This window comes from Protopterus annectens, chromosome 2.part2 (genome assembly GCF_019279795.1).
Source record: "Protopterus annectens isolate FY-2018-M chromosome 2.part2, PAN1.0, whole genome shotgun sequence".
In the NCBI taxonomy this organism is placed as follows: Eukaryota; Metazoa; Chordata; order Ceratodontiformes; family Protopteridae; genus Protopterus; species Protopterus annectens.
This window is the reverse complement of record NC_056730.1, coordinates 116,311,511-116,331,569: the sequence shown is the minus strand read 5'-3', so window position 1 is coordinate 116,331,569 and position 20,059 is coordinate 116,311,511.

Below are 20,059 nucleotides of genomic sequence, written 5' to 3'. Positions count from 1 at the left end.
CACTCAACAGTTCTGAAGGGAGGCTGAGGAGTTTAAGGTTAGATTGTTCACTCTGGTGAATTTTCTTAAAAAGAGGATGTTGCAGGGATCCTTGTAGCTATTTCAAAGGGCAGAGTATTCAACACAGTGGTGGGAGGCCCAAGTAGCAGGGGTGGCAGCAATATTTCGTCAGCTCGTTTCACACAGCACTGGACCAGTATGGGTGTTCGCCAATGTGCAGGGCCAGCAGCCTACAGGAGGGCAGGTCAGGAGAGCTTGAAGATATCATAACAGTAACCTTGGCATCATCTGCAGACTTTACCCTTCAGCATTTATTTAACTCTGTCATTGTTGACATAATAACATGATAAAGGAAAGGGCCCAAATCCTAGCCCTGTGATACGACACTATATACACAATATTTACCTGACCACACTCCCTCGTGATGACTCAAGGGCTTCTCTCATTAAGCCGATCTGTAATCTGTCTAATTATGTAAGCATTAAATGTCCAGTTTTTCAAAGTTTGATATTTTTTTCTTTTTATTTATGTATTTATCTGGTTAATCAGGTGGGTGGACGGGTTCTTGATCAATTTTTAGCCACAACCCAGATGCAATAGCACAAACACAGAATATCATAGACTAGAACGTTACATACAATACTGACAACAAGGCAAAGAGGGAACATTTATAGTGTTGCATACAGATGGCTCTGGCCTTATGAAAAGAATTATAATGTGTCTTTAAGTATAATCTATGCTGATAACTATAACTTTTTATGAATGTCTCAGTAAGTATAATCTGTGCTGATAACTATAACTTTTTATGAATGTCTCATTAAGTATAATCTATGGTGATAACTATAACTTTAAATACAATGAACAGTTACATTTACACTCATGCAATCATCTGAAAGGAACACAACCTAACTGTATATGTAGCAAATAGAAGAAAAAAGAAAAATAGTTAAAAGACAAAGTAAAAAAATGAAAAAAAGAAAAAAGTAAGAAGATAAGATATATGAGTCAGGCCTGTTGTGGTTCTGGCTGTAATATTTACATATTTGTAAAGTGGATCATCAGCTTAGTGTTTGTACAGGGTAAATTATACCATCATGAGAGGCGTCTGCAGCATAGTCATGCTGTGTGGTAGAGAGGCAATGTTACACTATTCTTTGTCAAGGTTGCAGAAGCATTTATACGAATCCTTTAGGTGATCAGTAAGCTACCTTGTGAAAATCTTGTGTTCTGTAATTCATCATACGTTTTTGATAATTTTACTGAGGATTCCTTATACAAGTGCTAGCTTCAAAGGTGGGCAAACAAGGGTGAGTGTGTTATTTTCTTCTCTGTGGAGGGAGTAAAAGTGTGTTTGGTTGAAGCTTGCAGCTTAGAAAGGGGCAGCAGTATTTGTAGAGAAGTTTATAGGTAAATGTAGACAACAGAAGAGTTGGTCAGGCTGGGAAGGGCAGACAATTGTTCTTTGGCAATGTGCGATGGTGATGTTCATACCTTTGTGCTAGGTTAATAAATCTTGTGTATAGCATAGGTAGTAGTCAGTATTATGGCATGTGTAAAGTGTACCTATGACACGGGTATACTCCAGTTTAGGAATGAATACATTGTTAGGCAGCACTTTTCCGGCCTCAGGGGTGAGACAGTTAGAGGTGCATGCTGAAGAGAATCAAAAGCCTTTGCCAGATCTAGAAACGTGATAACAGACATACGTCTCAATTGTCCAGATTTTCTCAGAATGCCCGGATTTGTGTCTCATATTTTTGGTAAGTTCCTCATAACATTCGTGGTTTTTTGGCAAATCAGTGAGGATTGAAGTCACTCAATAATGACAGACATTTGAGTTTCATAGTTCATATCTTTCAGAAAAGGCACACTGATGCAGAACTTGTTATTGCAGCAACTTTTTTTCAGTTTAGCAATAGTTAAAATCTTTCCCTATTTTGGGACCTTCCTCCCAATTATGTTTGGTTTTGTACAGATTTCTTGAGTTAAGAGGTTGAGAGGTATGATAACAGCTATAATACCCATATCCAGTTCCCTAACCACATCTGAAGAAAAGGAAATCAGGTTAGTCACATGTAATCAGGCCTTGGTGAAGGTATGTTGATGTATATCTCTGTATGTCACACTATTAATAGCCAACAAGTTTGACATTAACACTCTTTCTAAGGTCTTTCCCACTAAACTAGTCAGACGTATCTACCTATAACTCTCTGCCAAATAAGAAATACCAACTTTAATAGCTGGAGTAACCTTGCCAATTTTCCATTGCATCAGCGCATACCCACAACTCTGGGTCTGTTGTAATAGTGTCAGTAATAGTGAGTACAGTGATTCTTTGATATTACCCACAACTCTGGGTCTGTTGTAATAGTGTCAGTAATAGTGAGTACAGTGATTCTTTGATATTACCCACAACTCTGGGTCTGTTGTAATAGTGTCAGTAATAGTGAGTACAGTGATTCTTTGATATTACCCACAACTCTGGGTCTGTTGTAATAGTGTCAGTAATAGTGAGTACAGTGATTCTTTGATATTACCCACAACTCTGGGTCTGTTGTAATAGTGTCAGTAATAGTGAGTACAGTGATTCTTTGATATTACCCACAACTCTGGGTCTGTTGTAATAGTGTCAGTAATAGTGAGTACAGTGATTCTTTGATATTACCCACAACTCTGGGTCTGTTGTAATAGTGTCAGTAACAGTGAGTACAGTGATTCTTTGATATTGCCCACAACTCTGGGTCTGTTGTAATAGTGTCAGTAATAGTGAGTACAGTGATTCTTTGATATTACCCACAACTCTGGGTCTGTTGTAATAGTGTCAGTAATAGTGAGTACAGTGATTCTTTGATATTACCCACAACTCTGGGTCTGTTGTAATAGTGTCAGTAATAGTGAGTACAGTGATTCTTTGATATTACCCACAACTCTGGGTCTGTTGTAATAGTGTCAGTAATAGTGAGTACAGTGATTCTTTGATATTACCCACAACTCTGGGTCTGTTATAATAGTGTCAGTAATAGTGAATACAGTGATTCTTTGATATTACCCACAACTCTGGGTCTGTTGTAATAGTGTCAGTAATAGTGAGTACAGTGATTCTTTGATATTACCCACAACTCTGGGTCTGTTGTAATAGTGTCAGTAATAGTGAGTACAGTGATTCTTTGATATTACCCACAACTCTGGGTCTGTTGTAATAGTGTCAGTAACAGTGAGTACAGTGATTCTTTGATATTAAACCAGCAAAAGCCAACTGGTCCAGAAGCCTAATCCTTTTTTATCTTAGTAAAAGCATTTACTACTCATTCCTTCCCAATTATGGGACAACAGTTGATGTACCTGCATTGGGCTATAAGAACATAGTCTTCTTTACTAGTATTAATGTTAGAAAAGGTTCTGGTGAACATCTCAGCTACTCATACTAAGTCGTTCACCATAATGCTGTTTTCTTTTAAATGTACTGTTTTTGTAAGCCTCTTTCTGCACTCTCTTATATGTTTGTAAAAGGACTTCTGATTGTCTATTACAAATGTGGCCAATCTATGTTCATACCTTTTTTGGCCTTTTCAAAAGCCTGTTAAAATGTCTGACTGTATCACTATATCCCATAAATTATGTTAGAGGCATTATTTCTCATTATTTGTCATTTTCTCTTTTTTAAACCTAGATAATTTGATGAAATATTTATTCCACCATGGTTGATAATACTTTGTAAGCACATTTTTCCCAATAAGGCACATATTTTTTACTTCCACATTTTTTTTTTTTTACTTTTCATAGAAACTATCCCAGTTGGGTGTTCAGAATGCTTCTGCCATGGGCTGCTGAAGTAATTGTTTTGGTACTACGGAGTATCTGTACACATGAGCACACAAATGTAGTCAGTGCTTGGGCACAAACATATCCCTTGCCCCCTCTAATTCTCTACAGTCTGTGCTGCAGATGTGACTGCAACATGTGACATGCCTGCAATATAGAGTTCTCACTGGTAGAGTCCCTAGAACCAGCGCATAGTGGTAGTGTCAAAATGGATTATAATGATAGATGAGGCCTGTGATATATCTATACAAGCCTGTGAGCTCAGGAAACAACTAAAGTGTCCCCCATGCACACGTCTGCAACCTGACCCATATGGCAGGTTTGCCTCCCTCACTCCAGTCCTTTTCCTGTGTATGTCCACTGGACCTCTGCAGAAGCATAACTAGGGTGGGGTGGGGTGAAGGAGGCAAATGCCCAGGGTGCAAGGTGTTATGAGGCATGATTTGCAGAACCATTTTTCTTTTCCTTTATTTTTGATGCTCACGTTAAAGTGATGGCATGGCACAGACATGATACTTCACCTTAAGAGAGAAGTGAAGAGTGCCAGATCAGGGAAAGGATCTTTTTTTTTTTTTTTTTTTTTTTTTTTTGCTCCTCGCCTTAGTCACTCAGTGATGATGGGTGTCAAACTGGTGAGAGGCACCAGATAAGCCATCTACTGCACTGGACCTCTGTAGCAGAGTATTTTCCTTCCAACATACTTTCCCTCTATGAGTTGCCACTCAGCATGGCTATCCAAATAAACCTGCCATGATGCAGTCCCACAGGTAGAGTGGGGACAGTTGGGGCAGTGCCCTTTATACTCTCCTCCTCCTTCTTCCCTCCACTGCCAGCCCCAGTGTATACAGATTACTGTTGAACACTACCCACACTAGTAAAGGTTCCCATTCTACGACCTCAGCTGGTGATAGCCTGTGCCCCCTTATGCCACAGTTGCTGCAGTCATTTTTATGCGTCTCATACTTTGACGTTCTCCTTCTAAATCTGGTCTCTGTATGCTGTAGGGCAATCTGTTGCATGCCACAATGGTGACCACAGTTTTTATCACACTAAAACTAGCCCTGTAGAGTTGTAATTATGCTATTGAAATGATTTTGTTCTTGTGTTCTGAATCACACATATAATGCAGCATGATGTTAGCTCTACATTGCACTAATAGGACCATACCTGCCTGAGCACACACCTGTCAGTCCATCATATAATCTGTGCAAGTCTAGGCAGAGCCATTATGGCCCCACAACCATGTGGATTTTTTAAAAATCTGACAACCAGCTTATAAAGGCATGATGTCATGCTTAGTCACTAAAGGAATGAGGTCATGATTGTTCACTATGTATTGGGTGGCATAGCCATGCTACCATATGTGTGAAGGCCATGCAGGCGCCACTCCCTTAGTCTGTGCATGTCTATTGTGTTTATGTTACTGCATATTGCCATTGGGCTTCCTCATGCTGCCATGATGCACATCAATGTGCATAACATGGTCTCCATGTTGTGCATCACTGTGGTACAGCTATCTTATTTACCCCTGATTTCCACCTGGCAAGTGGCTATAACTTCTATAAAGACTAAATGTGAAAGGGCTCCTACATACTGTAGCAGGAAAATGAAGATTTTTCTTCACCTGTTGCATACACACCATTAGGAGCATCGCAGGGGACCTCAGTAAAGGAAGGATGCCTGGCATTCACCCGATTGGTGAGTGATCTCACACAGCCATCACCCACTTTGGTGAGCAGTGCCAGCATTAATCCACTGACCTAAAAAGGCACCACCCTGACATGTTTTACCAGTGGGAACAAGAGGTTACTACAGTGTGTATGACCACATGTTTTGTTTTGGTCTTCGTTCACTAGGTCTCATGTCCATGCTTATGCTCAGTAGTGCAGCTAGGATGGGGCAAAGGGGCCAGCCTCACTGAGTCCAATGTATTAGAGGCAGCAACCAGGACATGCCAATCAATTAATGCCATACCAGCATTCATTTCTGTACCAACATTTCTGTTCAGCAAGGCAAGGTACCACGGGGATGGGGTGCAGGAATGTAATTTGGAGGCTGGCTCCTGAGTCCAGGCCATGGACCTTTTTATTTTTTGTTTGCTCTTCGTCAATGGAAGATATGCAGAAGTGGGAATAGATCTGGCATGGAGAGACTAGAGAAGTGGACCACTGTTTTCTTTTTTTTTTTTTTTGCTCTTTAAAAGAAGAGCTGGGGGCTGGGCAGTAGATTGTGCACCAGCAGCAGGTGCTAGACGGGGCAGCTGCAGCTCTGCTTTTGTGCTCTTTGCTTGTTTTTGTGTGCGTGTTTTTTCTCAGGAGGAAATAGAAGGCAATAGGATTACCTCTCAGACAAAAGTCTCCAGGTATCAGGGTATGTGGACTATACTGCTGTCATGCCTACATACCCCTTATATATATATATATATATATATATATATATATATATATATATATATATATATATACACACGTGTGTGTGTATGTTTCACTTGCTTAGCAAACACTACTCAGTTTTGCATTTCTATTAAAGAATGTAACCATTGCAGATTTGTTTGTTGCTTGTACAAATGTTGTGTCTTTAAATGCATTGGTAACCATGCTGCTGTCCCTACTAGTCCCAGTTATACTTGGTAGTGCCATTTTAATGTCAAATGTACTGACCTCAGGTGTACCAGTGTAGATGGGCTGCTAGTCTCTTCTGTAGTACTTCAGCATTTTTTACTGTCCATTTCCTCATAGCTCAGTGATTCACTGCCCTTCTCTGACTGGCATCTTGCAATGCATTTGACCCATGCAGCTGTCCATCACTATGCCTAGTATGTCTGGCACAGCATGGGCATGACAACTGTCAAGTAGTTGTGCAACACTACACTTATTTTTCATTTTGTTGAGGTAAAGTATTACCACAGAGATTCTGTGTTCATTACCTATTCCTGTTGGTATTCAAAAACATGTTATAGGTGATAGTGTTCCATACATCATGAAATGTGCTACTCTGTGTATGATACCTGCATATACACCATTGTTTTTCACAAGGCTGTATATTTCTATATAGACCCAGTGTATGATACCTGCGTCTATACCATTGTTTTTCACAAGGCTGTATATTTCTATGTATAGACCCTGTGTATGATACCTGCATATACACCATTGTTTTTCACAAGGCTGTATATTTCTATGAATAGACCCTGTGTATGATACCTGCATATACACCATTGTTTTTCACAAGACTGTATATTTCTATGTATAGACCCTGTGTATGATACCTGCATATACACCATTGTTTTTCACAAGGCTGTATATTTCTATGAATAGACCCTGTGTATGATACCTGCATATACACCATTGTTTTTCACAAGGCTGTATATTTCTATGTATAGACCCTGTGTATGATACCTGCATATACACCATTGTTTTTCACAAGGCTGTATATTTCTATGTATGGACCCTGTGTATGATACCTGCATATACACCGTTGTTTTTCACACGGCTGTATATTTCTATTTTTAGACCCTATGTATGATACCTGGATATACACCATTGTTTTTCACAAGGCTGTATATTTCTTTGTATAAATCCTGTGTATGAAACCTGCATATACACCATTGTTTTTCACAAGGCTGTATATTTCTATGTATAGACCCTGTGTATGATACCTGCATAATTACCATTGTTTTTCACAAGGCTGTATATTTCTATGTATAGTTTGATTACATCTCCGTAGTTTCATCACCATTGCACACACAGACAGTCTGACACTGATTACCATGAAGAACTTGTGGCATTGTCCTATCCAGCAGTGACAGGGACAGGACACATCCACTCATATTTTCCCATTGTTATTCCTTGGTCCTTTAACAATTCCTCAGATGTACTGTGCTGAATGTATTTTTCTCTTTCTGGGGCCTGTCATACAAAGGTGTACTATATTACACTAACTCTTGTTGAATCCCCTGCTGCCGTTCTCACAGCCAACTTCATTTTATTATTTTCTTTGTAGTTTTGTTGCTCTCAGTTTATGTTCATTTATTCTGCAGTTTCAGCTATCGAGCAGGATGTGATGTGCAAGCATTCACCATTCCCTGCACCAGGCTGAGCAGCACCTAGGCCAGCCTTTCTACAGGATGACAAAGGTCATTCGTAGGGAGGCAACCAGGAAGGATCACTGGTGTCCTATGGTGTTGATTCTCCATGGGGGGGTAGGCTCTTCATCAAGGAGCACACTGGGGATGTCCCCTTGTATTACCTAGCAGGAGGGCTGGAGGCTGGGCATGAGTTAGGTAGACTGAATTGTGTGTGTGTTGGGGGGTTGTACACTACAGCAGCTTGGCAGGCAGTTATCATCCCACCCTGTCCTTCATCATAGTATTCTCTTTCCTTGTATATCAGTCACCCTCTCCTATTTAGTATCTGATTCTCCTCATCACCACTTGTCCACCCTCTTCTGTCTGTATATTCCCTTTGCACTTCCCTTTGTTGTCAGCACCTTCCCTGTCTGTCTGTCCGTATTATATGTTTGTATGTCTGCCCTGCTGCCATCTCTATACCCTCTTTCCTACCAACATCACACCCCTGCTTCTCTGCCCTCTACTTGTCTTCTCTAGATACAAAAAAGGCATCTATTTCCCCCACAAATTGCCCTACGTCCTCCGCTCCTTCCCCTTTTCCCTTCTTTTTGCCCTTTTGCATGTTCCTCTGCTTGCTCTTCCTCATTCTGACCATCTTATCACCCCAATTATTTATTTTTAATGGGCTAGTGCACTGATCAGGTAAGACAATTTGCAGGTACAGCCCAGGTGAAATAATTCACAATTAGAAACACAATAGACACATGAAAATGGGAAAACATACTATCACTAAATAAGTATATACATTGGAATAGTTTTAGGTGTACAAATGAAAAACTGGAAAAATGTACTAAAATGATGATATGCAACTGTTCAGTTTGAGATGAACTAGAGCTTTACTAAAGAGGCAGTAGAGTTAGATAGTAAGAGAGATGAGACTAGAGTAAGGGAGAAGAGACTGGAGTAAGGAAGAAGAGAAAACAGAAAGGGAGAAGAGGTGAGAGTAAGGAAGAACACGAGAGTAAGGGAGAAGAGATGAGAGTAAGGGAGAAGAGATGAGAGTAAGGGAGAAGAGAGTGGAGTAAGGAAGATGAGACTAGAGTAAGGGAGAAGAGGTGAGAGTAAGGAAGAACACAAGAGTAAGGGAGAAGAGATGAGAGTAAGGAAGAACACGAGAGTAAGGATGAAGAGATGAGAGTAAGGGAAAAGAGATGAGACTAAGGAAGAAGATATGAGAGTAAGGAAGATGAAATGAGAGTAAGAAAGAAGAGACTAGAGTAAGGAAGACAAGACTAGAGTAAGGGAGAAGAGAGACTGGAGTAAGGAAGACGAGACTAGAGTAAGGGAGAAGAGATGAGAGTAAGGAAGAACACGAGAGTAAGGATGAAGAGATGAGAGTAAGGGAAAAGAGATGAGACTAAGGAAGAAGATATGAGAGTAAGGAAGATGAAATGAGAGTAAGAAAGAAGAGACTAGAGTAAGGAAGACAAGACTAGAGTAAGGGAGAAGAGAGACTGGAGTAAGGAAGACAAGACTAGAGTAAGGGAGAAGACATGAGAGTAAGGAAGACGAGACTAGAGTAAGGGAGAAGAGGTGATAGTAAGGAAGAACACGAGAGTAAGGGAGAAGAGATGAGAGTAAGGGAGAAGAGATGAGAGTAAGGGAAAAGAGACGAGAGTAAGGGGAGACTAAAGTAAGTAGAAGAGTTTGGAACTAATCAGAGACTGAAACAGGAGGTTTGCAGGGAAAAAGAGAGTGAGTGATGAATTAGTAGAGTTGGATGAGACAGAAAAGTGGCCATAAAAAGAGGAAGGTTTGAGGAGAGAGGAAAGATGAGGAGGGTGTTGAGAGATGTTCAGAATAAGTAGTGATATATATATATATATATATATATATATATATATATATATACACAAATTAAGTGTTTGCAAAGTTTGGGACACCAAAATTATCTAAAGACTTAGAATGTCCTGTGCTTGACACATTATTGTAGTGGTAGATATGAGAACAGAGCTGCTGGCCACTTCCATCGACAATTATGTTACACATATAATGAAATAATCTAAATCCTGTATAAGGGATTCTGGTAATTTTACTGAAAAGATTAAAAATCTGGAAATAAAAGCTGAGTTTGGTTGTGACACCAGAAGCAGAGCCACTCCATTGTGTGATATCACATCAGTTTCAATCCCGTAATTTCAGGAAGTGGGGCACAGTATGCAAATCAGACCATTGGTGGCAGAGATTAGGCCAGTGAGGGAGGGGGGGCTCCAGAAAGAGGCTGATCTGGGGTCTGCTGTAACAGCAGGTGTGAAGAGATAATATACATTAATTTGCACACCACTGCGGTGTGGCTTTGGTAATGGGAGTAGGGAGGGCTGTCCAACACAGCAAATTTACAGACAGCACCAGATGTTTCAAGGCATGTCTGGCTGAGATGTTTACTCACCTTTGTACATTCACAGTCCCTTTCCCCATTTCCACAGCTTGAATATGCATAGTACTACAAATCCAAGTAAAAAAAAGCTAGTGCATTACAACCATTTCAGTATTCTTATTCAGAACACCTTAAATGCTGTTAAGAAGCTCGTCTTTAATATAAATCAAAGCGAGTCACTAAAAAAATTAAACTCACCTTTTTGCCAGATAGAGTCAAAGACAGCAGGACATTTCTCCCTCTGTAAATGAAGAAAAGGATCATAGGAAATGTTTACATCTCTAATAAAGTCTTAAGAGATGCATTGAGTTTGTTTGTCTTTTCGGCTTTTCCCAGTTAGGGGTCGCCACAGCGGAACTCCGGCCCGCTAATGATTGGCAGTAGATTTTTATGGTGCCGAGTTGCCAGTCCGACATCCAGCCTTCAGAGAAGGCACACCCATTCACACATGTCTTTTGAATGCCACTCGACCAGGGGGAGGACATGCATTGAGTACTTTCTGATAAAGACGTCTTGGCTAAAAACGAAACCACATTACCATGGCATCCCCATCACACATTCCAGAGGTAAAATAGGTAAGAAAAAATGCATACACTAATGGGGCTGGGCCACATCATCAAAAGTACTTAAGTGAAAGTTGTTTTGCCTCTCTCAAGTACACAAAACAGCATTCATAGAAGCAGGAAATGAAACATGAACTAAGTATCTGGTCTTGGAGCAAAGCCAACTACATGCCCTTTGTTTGGAATTGTGCTTTTTGTACACTTCTTAATACTGTAGCCAGTTCAGAGGTTGCTGAATTTTAAAAAGGAAACCCTCTGGCACTACAGTAAGGCATGTTTTAGCTAGGCTACTGAGAAGAGAGTATATATGCCATACATAAATAGTACAAAATCCAATCACCTGAAATCAAAAGATAACTTCATAGAAAATACCAATACATAAATAAAAGGAGAGACTTGCACTCATCTTTGAGGTTGTTCAATATTCTGCAAATAATCCCAAGATCAGTTAAACATCAAGTGACATTGTGGTTGGCCATAGCCCAAAGGGTTTACTGCTTCAAGTCTCATTTGCAATCACTACCTCTTTTCGCATTCTGCTATCTTATTTATCATGCCTTAAACCAGAAGGCTGAAAATAGAACATTGTATTGTAGATAGCATTTGGTAAAAAAAAAAATGCAAACTAGAAGCATGGTCCATTCTCAGTGATCCAATTGTAGACATATTTATAATGTTTATATCAGATCTCTGACTTTGTGAGTGTTTCAGTAACAGTTACACATGATTCAGATCTCACAGACCAACCACTAGAATCAATAGTGGGGAACTTATTTTGGCCAGTAATTCACTGAAATTTGCTATGATGGAAAGTGATGCATCCCCATGATCCTCACAGATGAAGCTGTTGATTAAACAAAATATTCTGTGTAATCAAATTAAACTGTTCACTGACTTTTTTCTGCATTTTTTTCTGCATTTCCTTCATGTTTAGATTTGGTTGACTAAGATAATATGTTTAGTTCCTTCTCGTCTTAGTTACAGTGAGACAAAAAAACATTTATTGCAATAGATTATGTCATTACTAAATGGGCCACTGACCAGAGGCTAAAAATGAAAACCAAGTTTGCTGATTTTTCCACCATTTGAGAAGAACATTTTTCAAAGTAAATGGACTTAAGAAATCTCTTGATCATAAATAAAATCATCAGGTCCTCTTTAATCAGTCAATAGAAAAAATTAAAACTGTTTTGAAAACTCTGAAAGATTTATTTTTTTTTTTTTTTGCAAGACTTTAATTCTTCATGTCAAGCCCATGCTCACCATGACATAACCATATTCCTTGCCATCTTCGTAGTATTAAAAATGGTTTACATTCATTTAACTGAATCACAAAATATTTTTGTAGAAAAAACATTATTGCTAATAGCCAAATTACAGACAGCCAAGTGGTAGAGATGTCGAATTAAAGAACCCTGACAGTCGGCATTTACACTTTTTTTTGGAGGGGGGTGTTTTTAATTGTGACATTCGCACACAGCCCAAAAAGCACCAAGTGTAGAAGGGTCTAAAAAACATAAAAATCTACCTGTTTATATGTTTTTGCAAGGAGGCTGTGCCCCCTGCACCCCCACACCCCCTGCAAATTATATATGTATATATATATATATATATATATATATATATATATATATATATATATATATATATATATATATATATATATATATATATATATATATATATATATATATATATATATATACACCAACTCAGAGATCGCACTACAGTGAAGAAAAGTGTATATATCCTCACTGTACTGCAATCTCCATTGATGATAGGGACCTGTGTGCAATCATAAACACAGCAGCAGACTTCAAAACGTTTTCTTCTCAAGCACGAATGAACCAGTCCATTTGTTAAAACTCATTCAACATTTTAAGGTACGGCTTTTAAACATTTCAATTATTTGCCTTCTTGCAATTCAGAATCAATGTTGTGCAAGCCTGTAATATGAATGTAAACCATTAATAACATATTCTAGACATGTTTGTGTTAACTTTTGTAGAATTTATTTTCACCACCTTTGCAGTTTTCCCCATCTATCAACTAGCTCAACAGCGCCTTTTACTTTCTAAAACCTACCTTGTATGCAGATAACCTAATTTTGCAGATCAGTTTAGGATGCGACATTATTACAGAAGCCATTTCGGAATTATTTTTCTGAAATCATGAATTGTTTCAATATACACAAAATTGTGAATTCAGAAAGACTCACACCATGATTTTTAGTTTTCTCCGGTATGTATTTATGCCTGCCCCCTCATAGTAAACATCCATTTGTTAATGGCATACAAATTCCATAATTTAACAGTCATGGGTATGGTTAGATCCAGCCATAACTTTCTCCACTTATAATGACTATATATCTTCAGCACCATCAGCTGGCAACTGAAGCAATTTACAAGTCTACCAGGTTACTTACTCCACAAGCCAAAAATGCAAAATCAGAATTTCTTTAACTTGAATATACACACTGCCTCACAGGAATTTGTTAGACGAATACAGCCACTGAAGTCCCCAGCGACAGAATTTTTAGATTCATAACCTCCTGTGGGAAAAAAAACAGTGTGCCATGCCAACAGTAAATGAGACAGCACAAAGTCGCTAATAAAACTATTCTTCTTATCTTGTTACTGGTAATCTACTTTTTAACACCCACTGCCCTATTCTATTTAATAAAGTGATCAGACAAACATTTTTGTTTGAATCAAAGGGTTTTCCAGGACTAAAGCATTTCAAATCTAAATATTTTGTTTCAAGCTTTCTACTGTAATGGTAACCCAGTCTGCAGCACTTCAGTTCAAATTTTGTTTACTTTTTTTTTTTTACTTTTGATTCTGTCAGCAGTAGCAGCTGAGGTGGCAACATTACTGAACTGGGAAAAGGCTGCATTCTAGGAACAAGCTGCCAGAAGAATGCACCACAACACAAATAATTTTGTATAATATCAGTGTTAATTCACTTTCACAGTCATCTGATCATCACTAGATCATGAGGTGGCACCTCCATTTGTATCATCTAATGTAGCTCATGATGCCACACACACACACACACACACACACACACACACACACACACACACGCACACAAACAGCAAAAATTCTTTGCAACTTCAAGGCTGACAACTGGAAAATGTACAACCGAATGCAGCATATTTCTGAGGAGTACACTCTCAACTGTGTAGAAATTTTGGTGGCACATTTTTCACAATTTCATGATTTACTGACTGTAGACATTATGTTTTGGTTGCAGGTTTGTGCCACAGGTCATAGTAGCAAAAATCATGCCCTGTACCACAGCATAAAGTCGCCACTGCATATAATGTAGTTTTTGAGTGGGTTGTTACATATAGGAAATTGTTGGTGGCTAAAGTTAATTTGCTAACACTGTTTCTAGATTTAGTATTTACTAATTTTTCTTAAGTTTAGTAACAGTTGTTATAGACAAAGGGAAAGTGTGGCAATTGGTGCCACTATGGTCCCAAGTTTCAACAATTTAGTACTGAGCTGTTTGAAACAATAACATATATATGCTCCAGGCTAATTTATTAATGTTAAATACTAAGGATGCTTTTATACATTATATTGTAAAGGTACAGAATGGTGACTACACAGATTTAATGGGTTTAGTGAATTTTGGAATGCTAGCACTAACTTCTTGAAGCATACATGCTTCTTTGACAATAACTGTATCAAATTACTAGGTTTAAGTATTTTAAAAATTAGTGACTTTAGGTTAGTGACTAAATTACAAAGAAAAAGAAGTTAGAAGTAATACTTTATTGCATTTCGACAGCATGCACTCTTACATACTTAACAAGTATAGTCAGGGGTCAGGCAACTTGTGTTAGCAACTAGTACAAATGAGTGCTGTAGGTATCAGTGATGGTCTACCTAAGTCATTTAGAAATGACATCTTTGGTTAAGAAAGTATGAAGCAGATGGAAAGGAAAAATGTAGTAGAACATAATAATAATGCAAGCTACTAGAGAGCGCTATAATATAAGCTAAGAATAATAGAATCTACATAAAGTAAATAAAGGAATCCGCGGTGGTGGTGCTGCGGTAGCGTTGTTGCCTCACAGTAAGACGCTGTCCAGTTCGATTCTCAGCTAGAGCGTCTTCTGTGTGGAGACATGTGTGAATGGGCGTACCTTCGTTGAAGGTTGTGCATCAGAGCTGGCAACTCGGTACGTAAAAATCAACTTCTAATCATTAGCGGACCGGAGTTCCGCTGTGGCGACCCCTAACCGGGAAAAGCCGAAAGTCACAACAACATAAAGTAAATAAAGGAAATGGATACAAAAATGTAGAAAATGAGCAAGAATATGTAAAAAAGTTTAAATTGCTAATTTTGTAAAGTTTTAAATTGCATTTACTGTTTAGGACTGCACACTCAAGTGCATTAGCCTTTTCTGTGCTTATTTACTGTATTATTGCATTGTTTAGCCTGTTTTAACCAAAACAAAAAAATACTATCTTGTTTGCTCATTTCCCGCCTTTCCTAATTGGTATAGCCCAGATCCCAGCCTTTGCTGGTTTCAGGACTTCAGTTTCTGTATTCAGAGCTATCCAGACCTTGCTGTGGTAGAGGGAAGTCCTACTGCTTACTAGTGGGACTGGTGAGCATTGTACTGCCTATCTAACACTAGATGAGTGGTTTCCAGCTCTGAAATTGTAATTTTATTGGCCATTTGGAGCTGATTTCTATCCCTTTCAACTTTCTGGCTTAAAAACACGTGTTTGCACTCGTTTGAACTTGTTTTAGATCAGCAGATCCTGTTTGGGCATCCTGTAGACTACTACAGCACCAGAAATGAGAAAGAGAGACTTTTTGTGCTAACTGCAAGTACTTTTGGCTTAAATTGCTCGATTTTTGCTGATTTTGATAGTTTTTGTTAACTGCACTTCTCAGAAAGCTTTAAAAGTAGACTTGCTACTTATTCTACTGCATTTCTGCTTCCTAAATCATTTTTCAGTTGTGCACTGCCTTGCTTTATTTTAAAAAAGTTTAAATTGCTAATTTTGTAAAGTTTTAAATTGCATTTACTGTTTAGGGCTACACACTCAAGTGCATTAGCCTTTTCTGTACTTATTTACTGTATTATTGCATTGTTTAGCCTGTTTTAACCAAAAAAAATAAATACTATCTTGTTTGCTTGTTTCCTGCCTTTCTTAACTAATATAGTCCGGATCCCAGACTTTGCTGGTTTCAGAATTTCAGTTTCTGTATTCAGAGCTATTCAGACCTTGCTGTGGTACAGGAAAGTCCTATTGCTTACTAGTGGGAGTGGTGAGCATTGTGCTGCCTATCTAACGCTTGAGGAGGGGTTTCCAGCTCTGAAATTGTAATTTTATTGGCCATTTGGGGCTGATTTCTATCCCTTTCTACTTTCTGGCTTAAAAACACGTTTGCGCATTTTTGTGCATTGCACAGCACCGCTGGGCTAAGGTTAAACTATTCCCGGTGCCAGAAAGTCTGCTCTTCAAATTTTCCCTTAGAACTAGCTGGTTTCTCAGTAGTAGCACTAAAATCGGAATCCCTGTGACTAAATTACCTCATGTACACAGACAACCTTCTCCTCCTACCACCCAACACTACAACCTGTGAGAGATGCACTTACATAGCTAAATTAGAAGCAAAACTCTCTCCTGCCAAGATTGTGCTAGACAGTCAAGGGGAGAAGGTTAACACCTGCACTACACCTCAAGCAACACATAGTCCTTCAAAACCCACACCACCAACACCCACACATATTAACACTAAACCCACATATGCAGAGGCCCTTAACATTAACCTGCCCAAGCAACAAGGACCTCTGAAGCTGAAAACCAAACAAACACCAATCACAACCAAAGTGACACATAGCTCAAACCACCAGTGTGCCACCCAACAACAGCCCCTAAGGCAAGACAATGTACTCAACACTTTAGTCATAGGTGTCTCCATAGTCAGGCACACTGATGTCCCACTCACCAGGCTGAATAAGGAGAAAATTACTGTCAGCTGCCTCTCGGGTGCCAGGATCTGCCACATAACGCATGCACTCAAGTCACTCCACAAGTACAAATACGACTCTGTCATTGTCCATGTTGGAGTAAATGACTTGAGATATACCTCCCTGGACTACACGAAAAGAGACATGGAAGAGCTCTCAGATGATGTGGCCCAGGCAGGTATGACCCTAGCCCTGAGTAGCATCCTGCCTTCGCCCAGAATGATACCACAGTATAAGGACAAAATGATTGACTTCAACAACTGGCTAAGCTTCTGGTGTCATTCAAAGGAGATCCAGTATCTGTCTGCCTGGGATGACATGATTGACAAACCACAATGCTTTGCCAGAGATGGTCTGCACCTGTTGCCCCTGGGATTCAGGTTACTGGCGAAGGCTCTTGCTACCCCTATACTGCCTTTTTTAGGCAAAGCTCAAATGACAAAACCACCATAGTAGCAAATAAAAGCATGCAAAATCTGAAGGTAATGCTACTCAATGCTAGAAGTCTAAACCTCAAAATGCACTCTCTTGAGGCACTCCTACAAATGGAGAACATTGATATCTGTGTAGTACTGAGACCTGGTTCAAGGCTCCAGAGAGCACCCCTGCAATACCAGGCTACAACTCTTACCACACTTTTCAGCCACCAAACCAGGACCAAAACACTAAAGGTGGTGGAGTGTCCATATTCATCAAGAATATTCACGCCTCCAGGCTAGTTGCCCAACACAATCCATCTGAAATACTACAGGTGCAACTAACACTAGGTAAAACTGCGATCCAAATTGTAGCTTGCTACAGATCCCCCACCATGCCCCAAGATTCTCACTACACCTTTCTAAACATACTGGAAAATATTAAGATACAACCAAATACCCTAATACTGGGTGATTTCAACTACCCTGCCATTAATTGGGAAAACTACTCAGGTACCCTACCCCCCAGTAAGGAAACCTCCATAAAAAACTTCTCCAAAGCCAACTTCATGCTACTCAAGTCAGAGGTGCAAAGTTCATGACACCCATGCAGACGGGAACTGAAAGTCTGACTGCTGAATCCTACACCAAGGCACTGTACGAGGACATCCACTCATGCATAAATTGTGCCATTCCAAATAGAACCAAGACACTCTCCTCCAAAAAAAGGAAGCCAATCTGGTGGTCCCCTGCCATAAACAAACTACACAACAGGAGGAAGAAACTTTTGCAGAAAAGAGGAAAATCCCAGGATACAAAAAACTCCCTCACCAGCCTCAGTAAGAAGCTGAGATCCCTTATAAAATCCTCCAAAGCTAGTTACGAAAATAAAATTGCCAAAGATTCTAAGGACAACCACAAGGCTTTCTATAGTTATGTCAAGACTAAATGGCAATGCTCAGATCTGCTCTGAGCTACAACAGAATTGTATTAAATATACTCATCCCAAGGATATTGCCAATATCCTGGCAGATCGGTTCAGTGCCAACTTCACCCCCCCCCCTCACCCACTAAAGGGCCCATCTCAATATGAAAAGATTGCCAAATTCCGGTAATCATAGCCACACAGGTAAAAAACACAGTCTCCAAAGCTAAGAGTACAGCATCCATGGGACCAGACGACATCCCGGGCTGTGTACTACATGAACTGCAAAATGAACTGGCACCACACCTAAGTGTCATGTTTAATCATAGCCTCGGTCATAGCCTCACCTCAGGCTTCATGCCCAATGAGTGGTGCTCAGCTACAGTTATCTGACTCCACAAGGGGGGGTCCACCTTGGATCCTGGGAACTATCGTCTCATCAATTTGACGAGCCTGATCTGCAAAGCCATGGAATGCATTATCATGGAACTTATAAACAAAGACATCGGCAACCTTCAAACACTGGACGCCACTCAGTTTGGTTTTGTGAAGGGCCGATCTTGTCTTCTCAACCTGATTGACTTCTCTGAATCAGTCTCCAGAGCCATGGATGGGGGTATGGCAGTCCACACAGCCTATCTGGACCTCGCAAAGGCCTTTGACACCATTCCCCACTAAGCTGGGCATTAATCCCTACATCACTCAATGGGTTGCCAACTGGCTTACTGACAGAACCCATACTGTAAAAGTAGCTGACTCCAAATCCAGCTCCAGACATGTGACAAGTGGAGTACCTCAGGGTGCAGTCCTGGGACTGCTCTTGTTTGGCATCTACTTCTCTGAAGTACAGGCCAACACTAAGGGACTCTGGCTAACAAAGTTCGCAGATGACTGCAAACTGGGAGCCATTATTGAATCCCCAAATGATGTGGATATTCTACAAAAGAGACAGATGCTTGGTGCCAGAGCCATGGGCTCAAGCTCAATGCCAAGAAATGTATAGTTATCCCCTTTAGGAAAAAACATGTACCTATGAATTACCACATAAGTGGCAGTACACTAAACACCAAAAGTGTGATTAGAGACTTAGGGACACAGGTGGACAGTGGTCTCACCTTCAATAACCACATTGTCACAACAGTCAGGAGGTAATCCTTCTATGTGGCACATCTCATCACAAAGGGCTTTTCATCCAGAAAAAAGGAGGTCATTGTCCCACTGTACTCATCCCTCATTAGACTCATTATAGAGTACAATGCCCCGTTAGGTATGTACCTCACAAGACATCTGCAACAGTTGGAATGGCCGCAGAAATACCTCACTAAAGGAATCACAGGCCTAAAGCAGATGCCCTATGCTGACCATCTAAAAAAAACTCCAGCTATACTCTCTCACATATCTTCTACTCAGAGGTGATCTCTGCTTAACATGTCAAACCCAGAGCTGTTGGACATGCTACACCTAAAGAAATCCCAATCCCTCAGAGTCACACACTCCAGGGATCTAAACCTGGTCATCACAATGAACAAAACATGCTGGAGGGATAGGTTCCTGTCCCAGAGACTCCCCATACTCTGGAATAGACTTCCCATACATGTCAAACAGAGCACCTCTTTGGCCCTCTTCAAAAGAAACCTTGACAATTGGATGGGAGATAGGAAATTCACCCCGGGGATCACATCAGTCGCCCTGCTAGACAGGCGACCAGGGAAGTAAATATTCTGGGAAGAAATAGCCAGGGAATTGTTATGGCTAGGTTTGTATAGGCCCTAGGGCCAATAGCCTAGTACCAACCTATGAACCTATGAACCTATGAAAACATCCAAGAG